Source organism: Sus scrofa, chromosome 13 (genome assembly GCF_054392235.1).
Source record: "Sus scrofa isolate SSC_HxYL_T2T_F1_AM1 chromosome 13, Sscrofa_HxYL_maternal_Yorkshire_Landrace_v2.0, whole genome shotgun sequence".
In the NCBI taxonomy this organism is placed as follows: Eukaryota; Metazoa; Chordata; class Mammalia; order Artiodactyla; family Suidae; genus Sus; species Sus scrofa.
Genome location: NC_139395.1, coordinates 185,251,956 through 185,271,351, shown reverse-complemented (window position 1 = coordinate 185,271,351; position 19,396 = coordinate 185,251,956). Strand labels below are relative to the sequence as shown.

The following is a 19,396-nucleotide window of genomic DNA, read 5'->3' as shown; positions in this document are numbered from 1 at the left end:
TAATTTTGTTTGCAGAGCCTGTTTGTATATCCATATCCATATAGCATATATTTTAATATATATATAAATTTTTAACTATTTTTTGTGTTTGCAATAAATGGGTTGAGTCAAAACATGAATTCCTGCACCATCTTACCTAGAAACTTCTGGTATATTTGAATCAGTTTTTCCTGATGGGATACATACTTGTTACTAAAATATAAAATAACTTCTTAGTGAACTATACAAGACTTGGAATTGAGAGGTTTGTAGGGAGCACACCAGACAGAGCAAGCCGTTAGAACAGAGGCCTAGAAGTGGGCAAGTTTGCAGGTATCCTGGTAACTGTTTACACTGAACTGAAAAGAGCAAAATAGGTGTGGATGAGCAGAAACCAGAATATATTTGTGTATACGGAAATACATACCCCTTTTACTGCGGCAAACCACCCTGTTACTGAGACCACCTACATTTTGCTGAATCTAATTCTCTGACCTTCAGTCTCCTCTGCCTTTAGCTGCTAGCCATGGCCTAACCTCATATTCAAAGTTTCCAAAATGGTTTCCTCGACTCATTAGACTGTTATTTAATTACTTTCTATCCTCAGCTCTGATTTAAGAATTTTTCGCTGCATTATCATTCACTTGTTTTCATGTTGTTTTGCAATTATCACTTACGTATTTTATATCTGTATGTTTAATCTCCTTCAAATAAATTGCAAGCTCTTAAAAATCAGTGCAGGCACTTACTACTTCTTTGAAACTTCCTCTATACATATTCAGTGTTTTGAGCAACTGTTTTAATTAATTTTGTATTTGGAAGAAACGTATATTAGAAAAAAGGATCTACATTGGAGGGTTCATTTTTGGTTGCTGTTTTTCTCAATTTGTCTCTGTTTCTCTGTGCTTTCTTTCATAGGAATCTTTTACTGTCTCTTGCCAGAACATATAACTATGTATATTAACATATACACATATATGTGAACATATGCATAACGTGTTCAAATAGTATATCAAGAAGGGATAATATCTGAGAGGGATAACGTTTAACTTTTCATATAATCAAACTGTAAGTTTCTTTATCTCTTTTTTTAGGTAAAGACAGCATCTTAGGATGCTAGAAAAGTAAGGTGTCCTTAAAACCATCAATACAGTACTTTTATATATGTATAAAAAAGGTAATAACTTTAAGTCTAAGACAACATTTGTGTCTTTGTGCCGTCAATCACCTCCTTCTTTTATGAGTCTTAGATAGAAGATAAACAACAAGACTGACAGTTTTGTGTCCTTTGCTGTTTTGTGTCACCATCACAGACAAGAGGGTATTATGTCATCATTCAAGTCTGTCACATTTGGTATATTCTTCTATTTGTCTTAAAGACTGTTTTCCTCATAATCCTCATAAATAAATACAAAAAACACCTATCTATTATATGTTATTTTGTTATGGAGATATTTTCTTGTAATATAATCTTGCCTACCAGAGATGAGAGCATTTATGCTGCTGTCAAAGCCTCCAAACTATAGAAGTGCTTGTTTTAAAGAAATATTTCTTAAATAAATGAAAGAGTGAATAAGATAGGTGGATTTTCCTTTCCAAAATTCTGTATTACAAAGAAACTGTAATTAATTTCTATATCTGTGTAGCATGTAAAAGAAAATTTCTATATCTGTGTAACATGTAAAAGAAAATTTCAATATTTTTAACATAAACCCACAAAATGTTTAGTACTACAACAATACATACTTTCATACATTTTAAATTATTTTTATTTTATGGGAGATGGGATATTTCTTTGAATAATGTATGTCTATTCAGAAAATGGATATCTGAGCTATAATAGTGATAATAATGAAATAGAAAGTATAGGAAAATTTTAATACAATTAATATGATTATCCTAACTTCCTTTTACTTTTTCTTTCTATTTTCTGGAATGTCATCTGCTTTTACATTGTCTTACTTCTATTTTTTACAATGACATTTTATGGTATGTTTATTGATATTTATTGCTAAAATGCAGCCTAAATAAATGAAGTGGCCCTATACTTAGTTAATAATCAATTTCATTAACAATATATTAAAGCACCAAAATATAAATTGCTATTTATTCTATTTTCTAAAGTTTCAGTGTTTTTGAAATAAATATATTATTTGATGGAAATAAGAAAATTCAGAAAAGTGCAAAGAAACAGAAAAAAGTTAAACCCAAATTCCAACATTCCATTAGATACTATGTCTATTTTATCACAAAATCAATACCATACTGAACATTTAATTTGTATCCTTTTATTTTCAGTTAGGCTTATATCATTTCCCAGTGTTAAAGATCCTCATGCTTATAACATGAAGGCTTTCTCACACTCCATCATAAAGTTTGTTTCCTAATATCAAACATTACATTCATTTATTCTTTTTAATTACTTTAAATAATGTTATGATGGTTATTTTTTGTGCATAAATCTTGTTTAAAATTGAGATAATTTCACTAGAGTGGAGAAACCAGGTCAGTACTCTCATATAACCGACAGCCTGTTCTCTTAATATTCTTCCTTTCTGAAATAAAATATTTTCAAATGACCTTCTTAAAAGAAGAAATAGATGGTATTTTTCTGAGACAATTTTTTAGGTAAAGACAGCAATTTTTTTTTCTGTCGCACTAGCATATGGAAAGATAAATACATCGATTTTTTATAAAATGTGTGCCTTATAACCTTTCATTCTCAAAGTTATTATGGAATTTCTTCTTTTGTTTCAGGGCTTTAACAACTTATAGAATAAATATCCAAGTTAATTTTAGCCATAGAAATTATTCTACTAATGCAGATACAATTGTCAGTGTATTATTTTTCTTAAAATTTCTCTCTGTGTAGAAACTCTCTCTCTCTTACATACACACACACATAGATATACACACATCCAATTAAAAACTATATATATAGTTTCTCTTGTTATTTGTACTGCCTTTTCTTATACATTCTGAGAGATCTGAAGTTGGTCGTCAAACATCTTTGTTTCCGTTTTCACTACACTTATGTGGATTTGACTTCTGCCTTTACTTTGGGTTTGAGTTATTATGCATTTTAAATCTATCTTCATCATCACTTGTTTATTGTATTCTGTTTTCATTATATTTCAGATCATTTTCCCTATCTTTCTGCTTTTTATAAGGGAGTTTGGGGTTGGTAGATGCAAACTATTGCTTTTAGAATGGATTAGCAATGAGGTCCTACTGTATAGCACAGGGAACTATGAAAATCTCTTGGGTTAGAACATGATGGAAGATAGCATGAAAAATAATATACATATATGTATGACTGGGTAATTTTGCTGTACAGTAGAAATTGAAGGAACATTGTAAATCAACTATAAATTTTTTAAAAATGAGAAGTTGAAGAAAAAACTTTTGTATTTTTTTATGTCCTCCTGAGATTTCTAAACACTTATCTAATATTTTTTTCTGATTCCTATAGCAAATCCTCTAATAGTTCTTTGGGGTTATGCCCCTTTCATTTGAATAGTTTTTATTAGTTACATTAATGCAAGCATCATTAACAAACTTACATTTCAGAATTTAAAGGCAACAGAATTTTAACTTTCTCTGAAGTAAACTCAATGCAAGTGTTTTTAGCATCTGTGACCTTTTACTCTGTGGGAATTCAGGGACCTATGGTTCTTCAATTCTGTGGGATTTTCATTTCCCAGAGCATTGGAAGTCTCCACTTCAAAACAGAAGGAAAAAGAGAACGGATAAGCTCTGCTAACTTCTTAAAAAGTCTCAACAGTGGAGTGAATTATATCACTTCACTCACATTTTTTTTTTTTTTTGTCTTTTTAGGGCCACACCCACAGCATATGGAGGCTCCCAGGCTAGGGGTCCAATCTGAGCTGTAGCTGCTGACAACAGCCACAGCCACAGCAACTCAGGATCCAAGCTGTGTCTGTGACCTACACCACAGCTCACAGCAACACCAGATCCTTAACCCACTGAGCAAAGCCAGGGATTGAACCTGTGTCCTCATAGACGCTAGTCAGATTTGTTTCTGCTGAACCACTATGGGAGCTTCCCTTCACTCACATTTCTTTGGCTAAATTTAGTCACACTGCTTTAACCCAAAAATAGGTAGTTGCTAAGATAACCCCCTCACTGCACAACTATCTCATGGATTTAAATATGAAATGGAGAGCACTTTTTTTTTTTTTTGGTAGAAAACTAGCCATCTTAGCACCATTCATCTCTTAGTAGGGAGAGATCTACCCAAACCTAATACACGATGACATTAAACATGTAAACAACAGTTGAGATCCTATCTAAGATCAACAGGGCCACAAGTGATTAAGCAAGCTAGAAACTGCGGATTGTGTTAGGAAATAATGTATTTATCTACCATCCAGTTGTAAAATAAGAAGGGGATTGAGAGTAACACAATCTTCCTGGTGTTTTTACAAAACCTTTCCCTGGTTACATCTTATGAATTCTGAACCTAATTGATGTGCCACTACCACTTCCAATTTGAATGGCAGGATGTTGCTTTTATTTTTCATAACTGGTTATTATAACATAAGATCTCTGGGACTCTGGTTGATTGGAAAAGTAGCACTTATTTGGTAATGGAAGACCTTTTTTGTGTATGCAGTAGAGAAATCCCAGAAAGTGTTCACATAGGAAGATTGCTCTAAGTATGCTGTGTGGAGTATACAAGGGGAACACAGTTTCATAGCAGATTATTTCTAAAACATATTTTTCTAATTCTTTCCTGCTTTGGAAGGCTATTTCATACACTCTTCCCTTTCATATGATCCTCATTATCTCAATGAAAGCTCTCCAAGAGAGAGCCAGGATCTTTTCCACAGGGTAGGCTGGTTGTTGGTTTGCCTCAGTCTCCAAAGCCAAGTCAAGCTCAAAGCCGTAAGTCCAAATCTCAGAGCTTCGTAGGATAGCTGGAGCATCAGGAAGTACAGCAGCCTTTGAAGCAGTATATGTCACATTATGGATCTCCCTCCTGAGAATTAGTGAGAGTAGTGTGTGGTTGTGCTTTCTCTGTAGGTTTCAAAAGGCACCTCCACAGTATATCTCAATTCAATCCATCTACAAAGTAGGAGTTCAAGGTTACTGTGGAACCATTATGTTTAATGCAATAAAACATAATATGCTCTTTTATTATAGATTTCACATGATGTGTCTAATTTGATGTATATTTTTTCTCATCTTTTCAAGTAAGTTTTGGAATATTACTTCTGTGCATTACTGAAAAAAACTCTCTTTTCATACTCCTAAAAGCCTTTTATCAAATTAATTTTCATCAGTCACTCCTTATGTGTTCTAGTCTTCTCAGCTTTAATCATTTTAATTGTACAATGGATTTTCTCCTACTTTATTTTAAAGTGACTCATTTATTTATTTTTATAATTATTTATATGTACAATGTATACCCCTAGAAGTGTGTGCATTTGTATAAATTATATAAGCTTATATATACAATGTAAGTAATTGCATATATAAAATATACATATATAGTAGAATACAAACATGTGAAGCTTTTTAAAATGTACTTTAGTCATAGTGACATATTAAGATATGTTGTATCTTTTTTTTAGTCACTGAACTTATATGCCTTTTGCTAAAATTTATTATGAACAAAATTTGAGTGCCATACATTTTTTACACATTGCTAAACTAAATGTTAGCATATAGTTTCATATTAATTAGGACTTTTTAAAAAATCAATTTTAATACCTAAAGAAAAATCAAAATATAAACTTACAAAAGAAAAATCAATGCTTCAATTTAAACTTAGAAAGTAGGATATCATTCCTCACTTCTACATAGTAATTGTGATTTATTTTTATTACTTTGAGATTTATTATATTCCTACTGAATAGCTGGTTTACATAAGAAGATATTTTAAGAGACAATAGTCATATTCAATAGTAATTGGCTGATTTTTCAAAGATTGTTTTATTTTCCTCCCTAAAGAAGGGGAAAATACTAAGAAGTAGAGTAACTGAGGCCACTCGATCAAGTGTAAAATCAAAATTAAGTTGTTAAAATTCCAGTAACTAATGTGTAGTGGCAGCCAAAATTATTAAACATATTTCATAGAAATCCGCGGACTAGTACTAATGAAATCTGGTTTATGTTGATATCATTGTGGTTGTTTCTGAACTTTCAAAAATATAGAAATGATTTTCTTAAATCCTATATTTTCAAAATTTGTGAACTATAGAATTTGTTTCATCTCATATTGTCCACAAAAGGAAGGCAAAACTGAAAATTTAAACCAAATTCTAGACCATAGGAGATGAGACTTTAAGATTATTAGAAACACACACAATATAGTCTCGAATCATTTTCTTCTTCTATTTTAGAAATATGAATTCAAGGCTTTCACAGGGCATGGGGCCCGATAAAGTTAAAACATCACAGAAACCAAAGGCTAGTTTCTCCAATGAAGGCAGATGTTTTCCATTCCCAGTGTACCTTTGTGTATGCATTTCCATAATAGCATGAACTATAATCTTCTTGTCTCTTTGATATAAATGTTCAATGAGAGTAATACCTCATGGCTACATATGGTCATTTTATGGTGGGATGTAAAAAATGAACTTCATATGTCTATGAGGAGACCAATATATTGTAGATTGTTGGAAAGAATGAGCTTACAGAAACTGTTTAGTTCAAATGCCACATCATTTTCTTGTCCTCTGAATCTAGGCAAATAGTGAGCTATATCAAATTGTGAACTGTATCAAATATTGAAAAATATTTTCTCAAAGAAAACAAGAAATAATATGAAAAAATAACTAGGGAAATACTGTTTTTAAGAAACAAACAAAATATTCACAAACTTTTACTTGTAGGAGATGGGGGAAAATTGTCTATATAAGATCTTTGAAAATTTGTATCAGAAATTTGTAGTTATTAAATTGTTTATTAACTATTAACAATTATCCCTCATAAAACTACTCATACTAGATGTTGAAGTGATATAAGATACATCAAATGCAATTGCATGATATTCATGCTGTGATAAGGCTTCTGACATTAAGTAAGCATGGTCTTTATTAACCAAACTAAAATATAGTTGAACATAGAGTAGCAATTGGGCATTTGATGTTAATAACAGATCCTAGTTGATGTTGTACATGTGTAAATTAAACTTTGAGGTGTGAAGAGAATTCTGAAGACTTAAAGATGTAAAATTGGACTTTGCTACATTATTTGCAGAACACGTTTGAATAATATGTTACATTACCATTATGCTAGTGATAGTATATTTTTTAAATGCTTCTTATACGAAGTGAATCTTATATCAAGTCTGAATTTGATAAACTAAGCTTCCATTGTATTCTTATGTCATCTTACATATGGTATATACTTTTCTCCTCAGATCATTTTTTGAAAAGAAAGATACACTATTAATAAGAATGAAATGCCTCTAATTTTTATCCAGGCAAGATGATTTTGGGGGAAAGGAATCTACTGATGTGAAATATTTTATATATTACAATTTTATAGATAGGTGGATAGATAGATCACAGATATCTATGTATCTATGTATCTATCAGTCTATCTATGTATCTATCCATCCATCCATCTATATATTGAGAGAGAGAGATACCACTGTTTTCCCAATTCACCCAAAATGGATTTTGTCATTTAGGATTTCACCATAATCAATTAGATGTGGGTGTGCACTTCTTCATGACTTAATGTTACTCTCCCTAAATTCTTGCTTTTGCATTTGCTTACTGAAAGCACGGAAACAGAGGAGAAAGAGAAACCATTTTGATCATATGCATACTATCTTACTAAAGATGGAATTTGAAATATGCTTGATTTATTGAGCAGTTCTTGTTGAATTGTTAACTTATAAATGACAGTATTTTCAGCATAAGATTCAATCAAATTCAGTTACATATTGAGTATAAAGTGTAACTCCATATCAGATAATTCTAAAATATGGATGAATAATACTTTTAATAAAATTAAGGTATAACTCACTGTTTGAAGACATCTTAAAAATCTACTGAAATTTTTCCATAGATAAAAGCATACAATGAGTATAATATACTATTGAGTTAGTGGTTCCTGGTCACTGAAATCAGAACTTATTTGTGACCGAATAGATTTATGAATTGAATTTATGATTGAAAGTAATAACTGTTATTCATAAGTAAATTTCAAAAGTAGATTCCTGAAATCATTACAAGGGACTTCAAAAGTCACTTAAGACATATTCTCCTATAGTGAGAGAAAGATGTTTAAACATTCCGGGTGGGAAAACGTAGTCATTAATTAAACAACTTTTTTGACAGAGCTCACTATCTCAAAAGTTTGCTCAATACAATTGTGAAGAGCTCAGTAAATAGAAGGACAGTCTCTATGTTAAGCCCAAATCAACCTCTCACTTGCTTCTAACATTCAATGATTTGAGCAGCATAAATATGATTTCAGAGTCATATGCCAGTAATCACTTTGTCTACTCTCATGTTCTCTTCCAGTGAAAATATTCCCCCCAAATAAAAATATATATATAAATACAAACACACACAAATGTATATACAAATACATACATATATACACAATATGTGTATCAAAATATACATATTTATATAAATACATATATATGTATTTATCATATACAGTTTTACAGGCTTGGAACTATGTTTATTCTTTATCAAAATGTACTATATGTATTGTCAGAGAGATGAAATTAGTACGTACTGATAATATATGGGTGAGATGTACACATATATGTGTGCATGCAAGCAAACGTGTGTGTTAGTGGTGTTTTCCAATAGTTGTTAGTGAAAGTTTATTCAGAATTCTCAAGTAAGGAGTTCACATTTTTTTTAAAATTTTTTCTTGTATTTTTTAAAGTATAGTTGATTTACAATGTTGTGCCAATTTCTGCTGTACATCAAAGTGACCTAATCATACTTATATATACATTCTTTTTCTCACGTCATCCATACCATCAAGGGTTCACATTTTAGATGACTCCATCATTGTATAAAGAATTTATAGAGCTTTTAATAACTGAAGTGAAGTTATATTAGTTCATTTGAGATGATATATAGTATTTTATTTCAAATTGATATCAGATTAAAATGAAATGAATATTGCCTACTTTATTTGGCAAATATATACAAATACATGTACCTAATTAATATACATTTATAATTTATATATCCATCCTAAATAAGTTTTTATTCTAAAGAATTTAACTCATTAGACAATGAACAATAATTCACCTCCTGTTTTCTAAAACTAGGTCATGCTCATAGCTTAGAGAATTACACAGGCAATAGAAAATAGCAGTAGTGTTACTTCTATAGATATTGCTTCTTTGCCAAATCTAAGGCAATGTTGAGAATATGTTCATAAATAATAGATTTGTAACTCTTTTTCATAATTTAGTTACTAGGTAGAATTTTTGTACCAGAATACACTGAAATTATGATTATTTTAGATAAAATATATTTGTTGCTTTCTTTCATTCCTGGATATCTATATTAATTTTTATACAGAAGCCTTAACACATATAGATATAATGGTACAAATAAGCCTACAGTAGCAAGGCAGAAATCTGCTCACTAATGTCGCTTCTTCTTTTTTTTTTTTTTTTTTTTTTGTCTTTTTGCCATTTTCTTGGGCTGCTCCTATGGCAGATGGAGGTTCCCAGGCTAGGGGTTGAATGGGAGCTGTAGCCACTGGCCTACGCCAGAGCCACAGCAATGTGGGATCCAATTCATATCTGGGACCTACACCACAGCTCACAGCAACGCCAGATCCTCAACCCACTGAGGAAGGCCAGGGATCAAACCTGCAACCTTATGGTTCCTAGTAGGATTTATTAACCACTGAGCCACGACAGGAACTCCTAATATCACTCCATCTATGCATACAGCTGGACTGCAAGTACCAGTCTCCTGTGAAGTATGGTTTTGTGCCTGGACATGGACTGGGAGCTCAAGTGGCATGTGTGTTTCCAGACCTCTGCCAATAAAATTTTGTACACATGTTCCCCCAGCCTTACTTCATCTCAGAAGTCTTATTCATAGTTGCAAGATGGAGATGGCAGCATATGTCACTGATGTTTGTATTGTGTACATTTCACTCCACAAATGACCTTGAGTAATATTTTACTGCTACATGTTAAAGAAAGTTCCTATATATTAAGACACTGAAATGCAACCCTACATCTGAAAACAAATCTGCACCATAAAATTAGTGGATATAATGATAGCTAGTTTGTTATCTGGAATTATAAAAGAAGATTAAAGTGGTTTGCCTTTATGAAGTTGTTCTTGCCATAAGACATTGTCAAAGTAGGAGTAAGATAAGTCTCCTTGCAGTCTTAAAGAGGAGCCAACTTTCAATGTCTGAATCCATAGGTTTAGTAGATTTACAGGTATAGGCCCCTATAAGGGATAGGATGACAACTCAATTGCCTTAGATTTTTTTTTTACAGTTTCAGTTACCTAAGTCAAATTATATAAAAATGCAGAAAGATATTTGCAATGAGTTCTTAGGAAAATGTTTCATTCGAATTGTGAAAATATTCATTATATTCTATTTTTTAAATTTGATATCCCTTACTGATATTTTGAAACTAAGAAAAAAACTGAAGACTTAGAAACTAAAAATCAAAAGCTACAAACTTCTTTTAACTCAAATTTTACAAAAGAAGAATTTATCAGGTGCAAGGAATCTATTAGAACATAAAATTTTCAAAGTCATTGTCATGTAAAAATGTCATTTTTCTGGAGCTGACTCTCTCTACTTATCATATGAAGTGATTCACCAGGTGCACCTGTCATTTATGTATTCTCTGTGCTTTCACTTGCTCATTCATTCTCTTATCTCATGGAGAGAATGGGAATTGTATTCAGAGCACTATGCTGGTGACCTCGGGCAGTAGGAAGCAGTCTCATCCGTGGCTCCAGGAGATTAACATATAATGAGATAAGTGGTACATATCAGCATATAAATAATGGACCAGAGAATGTTCACTTTTACTCTCTCATTAGCTCAACAAATTATTATTGAGCTTCCTGTACATTCCTTCCCTGGAAACCTAAAGGAGGGTGTGAATGTGGTTGGAGGTGGACAGCATGATAGAATTTAACCAGAAAGCAATATGTGAGTGAGCTTGAGTGATAAGGATGACCTGGAGACATAAAGAGGAAATAATATACCTTTAGATAAAGACATATGGATTACTTGCCATATTTGAACAAACAGTCATGTATTTCTAAATTCTTAGGCATTTTGAAGAGGGATGGGAACTGGACTAGAAAAGCAAATATGTTTCTGATCTTTAGGGCCTAATATTATGTGACACACAGTTTAAACATTATCTTACAAAGGAGCTACTTGGGCAGGGATATGGGTGTTTAAGAATATGGGCTATGTCCAGAGCTTTAGGAATTTGATAGAGTGAAAGAGTGAGTGGAGGGGTTTCCAAGACAGATGAGGAGGAGGATGCTCTGAGGAAGGGGGCAAGCCTTAGCAAAGACAGGCAGAGGGAAAGAGGAAATGCCTTGGAGTTTACATTCATTCCTCAAACATATTAATGCATTCCCATATCCAAATTACTAATTTTAGTACATTTTAGGTATGGTAATATTTTGCTTTTACAAATGATTCATAACAACAGATTGTAAATATAGGGATGAGAGTAATGACTATTTGTTTTTGTACATTTGAAGTAAGAAAAGCTGGGATTTAAAAATTGAAATTCTACCTCTGGAAAACTTCCTTCAAATAGTGACACAGTTTCCAGATTTATTGCTTGGGTTCTGTTCACATTTCTATTCTAAAACTCCATTTATATGGTTTCAGTAAAAATTCAGTCCCAGCTGAAGCTGGGTATACCAAATATCAGCTCTGGAGCAATGGTTGTTTTTACCAATTTTCCAGAAGATTGATTTAGATTGTTTTATGTTTTATGACTATAAAAGAACAAAACAGAAAAGGATTCACTAGCTTGATATTTTATTCTGTCTGTATGTGTTAACCCCTTTATTTCTGGCAGTTCATATACCATTATAAGTAACATAAACTGAGTGTAAGCAGTGTATGATTATACTACTAATAAATAAAACATTTGGGCCATTAACAAATAATACTTTTATAATAAGAATAAAAATGGCTAGATTTCTTCTTTATCTTACCTCTTAAAATATCTAGAGGCATATTTTAAAATCATACATGTCTACATATTAATAGTGAGGTCTGACAAGAGTTAAGCCCTGAATCTGTGGCCCATTTGAAACTTTATTAAAGCTTATTTGACTTATTTTTCCTTTCTGAAACTGTGGCCCATTTGAAACTTTATTAAAGCTTATTTGACTTATTTTTTCCTTTCTGACTTCAGATTTAATTAGCAAACAAACAAACAAAACTAAAAAAAAATGGTATTCCAAAACAAAGTCGACCTCACTGAAGCTTTAATTCCTTGTCCTAGTTCTAACCCTTGGGGATAGTAGATATTTGATTTGAAAAGACAGGGTTAGCAGATTACATGAGTCAATTTGGTTAGTGATCATTTCTAGAAAAATCAGTAGGGACAAAGAAGCGTAAGCAGTTAGCACAAGTCTAAGTGGATATGCAGAGAGAGAACAGGCCCATTACAAAAGGTGGGAAAGAAAGGAGACTGCTGGTCTGGGCCATCTTAACGTCAGAATCATAAGAAGATTTATATTATTAGTCAGCAGACAAATAATATTGAACCAAAGGCCATGTGCAGTATTCTTTGATATATCTTTCCCCTAGGTAGAACTTGGCCTATTGTACTGACATATCTAAACTCCCTATAGGAATCAGGGGTGGACACCTGGATGATAGGGACTTTTGCTGAGAACACAGACAATGAAGAATGATGTACCTATGCTTCTTGAAATCCTATCACACCCATCATATTAAACTTACTTTACAAAATGGAACTTACTGGTTGGAAAGTAATCTGTTTAATAAAACTTTAAATATATGCAATGAGTGCGTTGGCCAAATCCCATGGGTGTGGGATGGTATGCTCTTGGAAACATATGCTTGACATTGAGAATTTAAGTATGATGATGCTTGCAATGACTTCTATCATCCTGATGTAGGTTTTTCCTTTAGTAATTGCCTATAAAATATAATGAATTATAATAATAAAATCATTCAGTATATAGTATTTACTTAATATATAGAATTTATATATGTACAGGTATATAGAACATGATGTTAGTATGTACAATTATAGAATATTAAATGCAAAAGATTGATGACCCACATAATAAATTTAATCCAATAAATGTTAATGAGCATCTGTATGTATCAATGATATCTGAAAAGACTTGTAAGCAATATAAATATAAATATTTATAAGAAGAAACATAAGGAGAGATAATCCTGGTTTGGAAAAGTTTTAAGTCAAATAGATAAACTAGGAAAAAATACAATAACAATGAAGCTGTTATTTGCTGCACTTTAATAGTCATTTAAAAGTGCTTATAATGAAATATGTTTCGTGTCATAATTTAAGCACCCTAAAGTGTGACGTAAATTAATACCACTGAAAGCCAGTTTAAAGATATTTGAATATGTTTGTGACAAGAAGTATGTGATCACCTTCATAAATATCATAACATTTAAGGAAGGAAAATAATTAATGCAAATATGCATATGTTTCTATTAGGTTCTTAAACAAATAATGTCAGATAAATTCAGTAGTAATAATATTAAGTTAATTTGGTTTAAAACTAATTAATAAACAATTTATTAACTATGCCAATAACTTTTGTTAAATATGAGTATAAAAAGTGTCTAAAATTCTCTGAGTAATTGTCTTAGGAAGTTTTATTTTACCCAGCATGAATTCCAAATATAAATTCATATGATTGATGAATCATTTAGAACCAATGGTATATCAGGAAAATAATTTTTATTCAGAGTTAAGTGCTATTTAATAGATTCTTACTCATTGGTCAGTGCTTCTTATTTGCAGCTAAGATTAAATTCTCCAGAGGCAGAGTTTTAAACAGTTAATCACCCACCAGTGGGTGGCAGGCACCTAACAGCTGATGAGGCGTGACCTCACAGAAGCCTGCTTAACCCATTAGCTCATTTTAATCTCTACCATATATGAGCAATTACCTTTCATTCTTTTTTTTTCTTTTTTTTTTTTTTTTGTCTTTTTTGCCATTTCTTGAGCCGCTCCTGCGGCATATGGTGGTTCCCAGGCTAGGGGTCTAATCGGAGCTGTAGCCACCGGCCTACACCAGAGCCACAGCAACATGGGATCCGAGCCGCGTCTGCAACCTACACCACAGCTCACGGCAACGCCGGATCCTTAACCCACTGAGCAAGTCCAGGGATCGAACCCACAACCTCATGGTTCCTAGTCCGATTCGTTAACCACTGAGCCACGATGAGAACTCCCTACCTTTCATTATTTTATTACACATACTCATTTGTTCTCTTCAACTGTTTCTAGGATAAATTTTTAAAATCTTTTTTTTCAATAAAATATTTGACTTTTTACTTTTTAAAAAGGTATTTTGATAACTGTGACTATTCTGTGTTCTCAGAGGAAAGCACATTTTTTAAAGATTGAATTCACTTCAACTGACAGTAGTACAATTCTTTATTCAGATTCACCATAAATACTTGGGACTTACTATGTAGAAAGTATAGATTATTTCTGGATGTCTGCTACCTTTTGTGTTCATTCGGAAACCATAAAGTCACATAACACTAGCTTCAGCAACATCTCATTCAGTATTTCAAAAAACTGTTCAATGAACTATCATTTTGCTAAAAAATTTTGAAGTATGATGGGTATAGGTCTTTCATGCTCAAAGTGTCTAAACAGGACACTGTTTTCTTCTTTTTTGGGCTTTTTCCCATGGGGGATCCTGTGGAGATGTATCTAAGAGGACTTTGCAATTGAGTTCTTTTTCACTTGCTCTTATCATGAACAGAGTTTGGCTCTCAGTTTCAATTCACTATAAACCTCCTGCGAAGATAGTGAAGGTGCAAGGTACTGAGATGAGCAAGACAAGGATCCTGCTCACAGGATCGCTTGAGCTGTATTACATCCATCTTTGGACTTCTAAATTTTCCCTTTGTTCCTTTTTACTCCAAATGCTGTGATAAAGTGAACTGCAGATTACATCAAACTTGAAAAGATAAATGCTGTGGGTATAAGATTTATTTAACATGTTTGGTCCAGTGAGAATCACCTTAGGCAGCTCTTTGGCGAATGAATTATCAAGGAAATTTATACTATAAATAATCCCTTTATGAATTGTGTCAGTTTCTTCACTAGTGGTATATATTTGAATATATATTCATATATTTCATTTTTCTAAACCATATCCTTATACTTTCACTCAGTGTAAGTTACTGTTTCCACCCAACACTTAGCTGACTGAGGTGCACAACAAATGACTTATATGGATTCACAGGCTAAGTAGTAACAGCTTACATTAAAATGCAGGTATTCTACTTTCTAGAGCCTTATTTTTAGTCAAGGCTGGTAGTAATCACAAAAAACCTCAAAAAGTTATTTGATTTGATAAGCTGAATCAATGGAGACAATTCAGGCTCTAAATATTTAGGTTCTCATCAGGATTACAAACCCAAATTATGTTAATATGTTATTGTAGATTTCTTTTAAGACACTTTACATATAACATGATAGTACTCAGTTTTCATCATGAGCCGAAGAGAGAAATCAGCTAGGAATTATTATCCACAGGAAACCTGACTTCATATAAGTGTCTAAAGCAGATCTTTTGATTCCAAAGCCAGTGCTTTTAGCTTTACGTCACACAAATGGTTTAAATTTGTATATATTGAGTAATTTGGTTTGACTTTGATCATATTATATAGTTTCCATAAAATAGTCTGACCAAAAGAGAGTTAAATTTCTTTTGCTAAGATGCACTGAAAATTGTAAGCTCTTGTCTCTGTGTCAGTGGGATTTACGTTAGAGGAAATGAAATTGAACACAGGGGGTGAATAACACATCTTACCCATATAGTATCATCACAGGAACCTGAGGTTTTCCCTTTTGGTGACTTATTTTTTTAAAAGACAGGAAATGTGTGATAAATATTTTTTTAAATAAATCATAGATTTGAAAATGGTTGATATAGCATGAAGTCTTGTTGGGGAAATGACAAATCTGTGTCCCACTATTTTCCTCTAGAAACTGAACAAGGCATATATATTAGGGAGTGTAGGAGATAGATATGAAATAGATATTTTTACAAAAAATCTGCTGTAACCTAATGGGGTTGCAAACACAATAATATTTTTTATAGTCAATAAAGACCATTTTTGAAGATGTTTGCAAATCTGTCCCCTTATGAAATTAGAGTTAACAAAGAATGGTAATAGATGGACTATAATCACTAAGATGTGTATTGCAGAGTAAGTGGGAGGGTGATCTTGAAAAAGTATATTTAAAAAGTATATTGAAAATCCTGAAAATTTAGAATTTTCCCCAATATTATATATTAGAATTGTCTACTGCTTTCACAAAGCATATAGGAAAGATAGAAGCAATTAAAAACTATGTGGCACTTGGGATCCCCTCTTTTTCTTGTGTTTCCCCCCTCTTACATAATGGGTTTTAAACTTTGATATCCAAACCACTTCTCCTATTCCATCAAATGTGCATAAAATATTTTAAACTGAATTATTATTATAAATTCATACCCAGTTGTGAAAATTACTACAGAGCATTCCATATACCCTTCACCCAGATAACATCTTGTAAAGATATCACAACTAGGAAATTACATTGATATAGTCCCTCAATTTTTTATCTGGGTTTCACCAGTTTTACATATACTTATTTGAATGTGTGTGAGTGTGTGCATGTAGTTTGATTCAATTTTATTACTTGGGTAGGTTAATGTATCCATCACCACATTCAAGATGCAAAACAGTTCTATAATCACAAGAATTCTTTGTGCTGTGATTTTACAAATTAGTAATAACTAATCTTTTCTCTATCTATTACTTTATTTCAAGACACTGTGTAAATGGATTTCATCTTAGTTGATTTAAAGAGTTTTTGACTGTATCACCTTATATATTTTAGTAGTTTTTCCAGGTGTTGAAATATTATACATATATGACTTATCATAGTTTATCAGTTTTACCACCTCTAGTAAAATATGGAAAACTTACTTCCTTTAGGCCCCATTGCCCTGCCACTTTTTGTTTTGACTATTCCTTATACACACATTGAACACTGCATCAGTTGATGGTGTAACTTTTATTTTAACCATCAGATAATCAGGAGAAGAGTAACCTATATTACATTTACTCATATTTTTGTTCTCTCACTTGTTCTTTTCTTTTCTGTTTGATGAACTTTAAATTTTCTTTAAGACAGACCTGCTGGAAAAACATGTTCTTAGTTTTCTTCTTCTAAAAATATACTTATTTACTCTTGATTCCTGAAAGTTAGTTTCACTAATTTAAAGATTTCTGAAAGAAGTCACTATCAACTGCTCTTTTATTTTAGCACTTGAAAAATGCACCACTCTCTCTGAGCTCCTTAATTTCAAATGAGAAATCTATTGTCATTTGAATTGGTGTTATTGGTAATACGTCTTTCTCACTGGCTGCTTTAAATATGTTTTCTTTGTCTTTGGGTTTCAGGAGTTTAATTTTGCTGTATCTTGATATGGACTTCTTTGGTTTTATCCTATTTGAGTTTGCTTCTCTTCTCAATTTTGTGCATGTATGTCTTTTGCCAAACTTTGTGAAGTTTTTGAGCATTATTTCCTAAATTCTTTCAGCTCCACTCTTTGTCTTCTTCTGGGACTCACATGGCACTAGTGTAGGATATTTTGTTATTGTCCCCAAAATCCCTAAGACTCTGTTTTTTGTGTGGTTTTTTTTCATTCTATTTTCTCTTTCTTCTTCAGATCAGGTGAATTATATTGCTCTGTTCACTAATTCTATCCTCTGTCATCTTCATTGTACTATTAAAGCAATCCCGTGTGTTTTTATGGTAATTGAATTTGGGGCTTCTATAATTTCCTTTTGGTGCTTTTGCTGAGATTTTCTACTTTCTGTTTGTTTTAAGATAAGTAGTAATTTCCTGTTAAAGTATTTTTATGATGGCATCTTTAAATTCTTTATCAGATAATTCCAACATCTGTCTCAACTCAGTATTAACATCTGTTGATTATTTTTTTCTCATTCAAGTTATGATTTTCCTGGTGTTTGGTGTGACTAGCATTTTTTTTTAAATCATGTCCTTGACATTTTGGCTAGGTGTTAGAAGATTCTGAATGCCATTTATATCTTCTATTCCAGAGGCAGTCGTTTTTTTTAGGTTTAGCACATAGGTCCTGGGCTATATTTGTGAACCATGGTTTTACCAATAATTTAATTTTCAGAGTCTTTATGGCACTATTTGGCCACTTTGAGTTGTCTGTTTCCACTGGGAGTTGCACCTATCTCTTATTGGTGTCACCTAAGGAGAGTAGACGAACTTTCCAGGTCAGGGTTCTTATGGCTCTAGGGGGGATAATTGGTACTTTAACTCATTGACGATCACTGCAAGGGCTGGGTACTTATTATAGAAGGATTGACTCACTGCCTGTGCTGCCCAATTTGCCACTGTTTTTCAGTAGGGAAGAAGAGCCTCCAGCCTAGTGGAGAAAGAAATTGCTGTCTATGACCATTGATGCACCTTCTTGATTCCCCTTGCAGGTGGCCCAGTCTCTGTGATGCCCCAACTTGATTCCCATTGCACATGGCCTGGTCTCTCCCAGAATTCCTAGTGGGACTCCCATTTTATCTGTGATAAAAATGAGTCTACGTAGGCTACTTTGTGTTGCTGTTATGGTTGGGGGAAGCTGGGCCTCGGTTGTCTTTTGCAGTCAGTTTAGGAGGCACTGTGTTGTTCCTCAGGTTCCAGTGTCTCTAACCAGTCCTCTTTCCTCTTTCTACCTTTCTGAGTACTCTTTTAGCTGCCTCTTGCTTAAATCCAGTTGTCATAGCTGTGCTTATACACACACACACACACACACATATATATATATTGATATGTAAACTTTTTCACATTTTTTCCCCCAAAATGAGTAAAAGGAGCATAAATCAGCCAGTTGCTAAGAGGTGTTCTGTGAAACAAGGGGTCTGTGATAGAAAAGATGGTTTGAACCAGAGAATATATTGAACATAACTAACAGACAGTACAGTAGAGGAACCAACCAATCAGAGTAAATGGAAACATCAGGTACCTTAAAGGTACTTTTCAGCTGAAAGTCATCTCTTATTTTAAGAGAAGTGTAACTGGTGTCTCTACAGGGGAGAATTTTCAATATACTAAGCTTCATTATTGGTTTCTTAGAAGGAGGTTCGCAAACATAGTTTTCACAAATTTATTTGTGCA

At 32.7% G+C, this 19,396-nt stretch overlaps 1 protein-coding gene across 4 annotated transcripts in view; it reads left to right on the top strand.

Annotated features, from left to right (window-relative positions):
* The window catches only part of CADM2 (cell adhesion molecule 2), a 1,076,345-nt gene that overhangs the window by 869,225 nt on the left and 187,724 nt on the right, over positions 1–19,396 (top strand). The gene's annotated exons all lie outside the window — the stretch shown is intronic.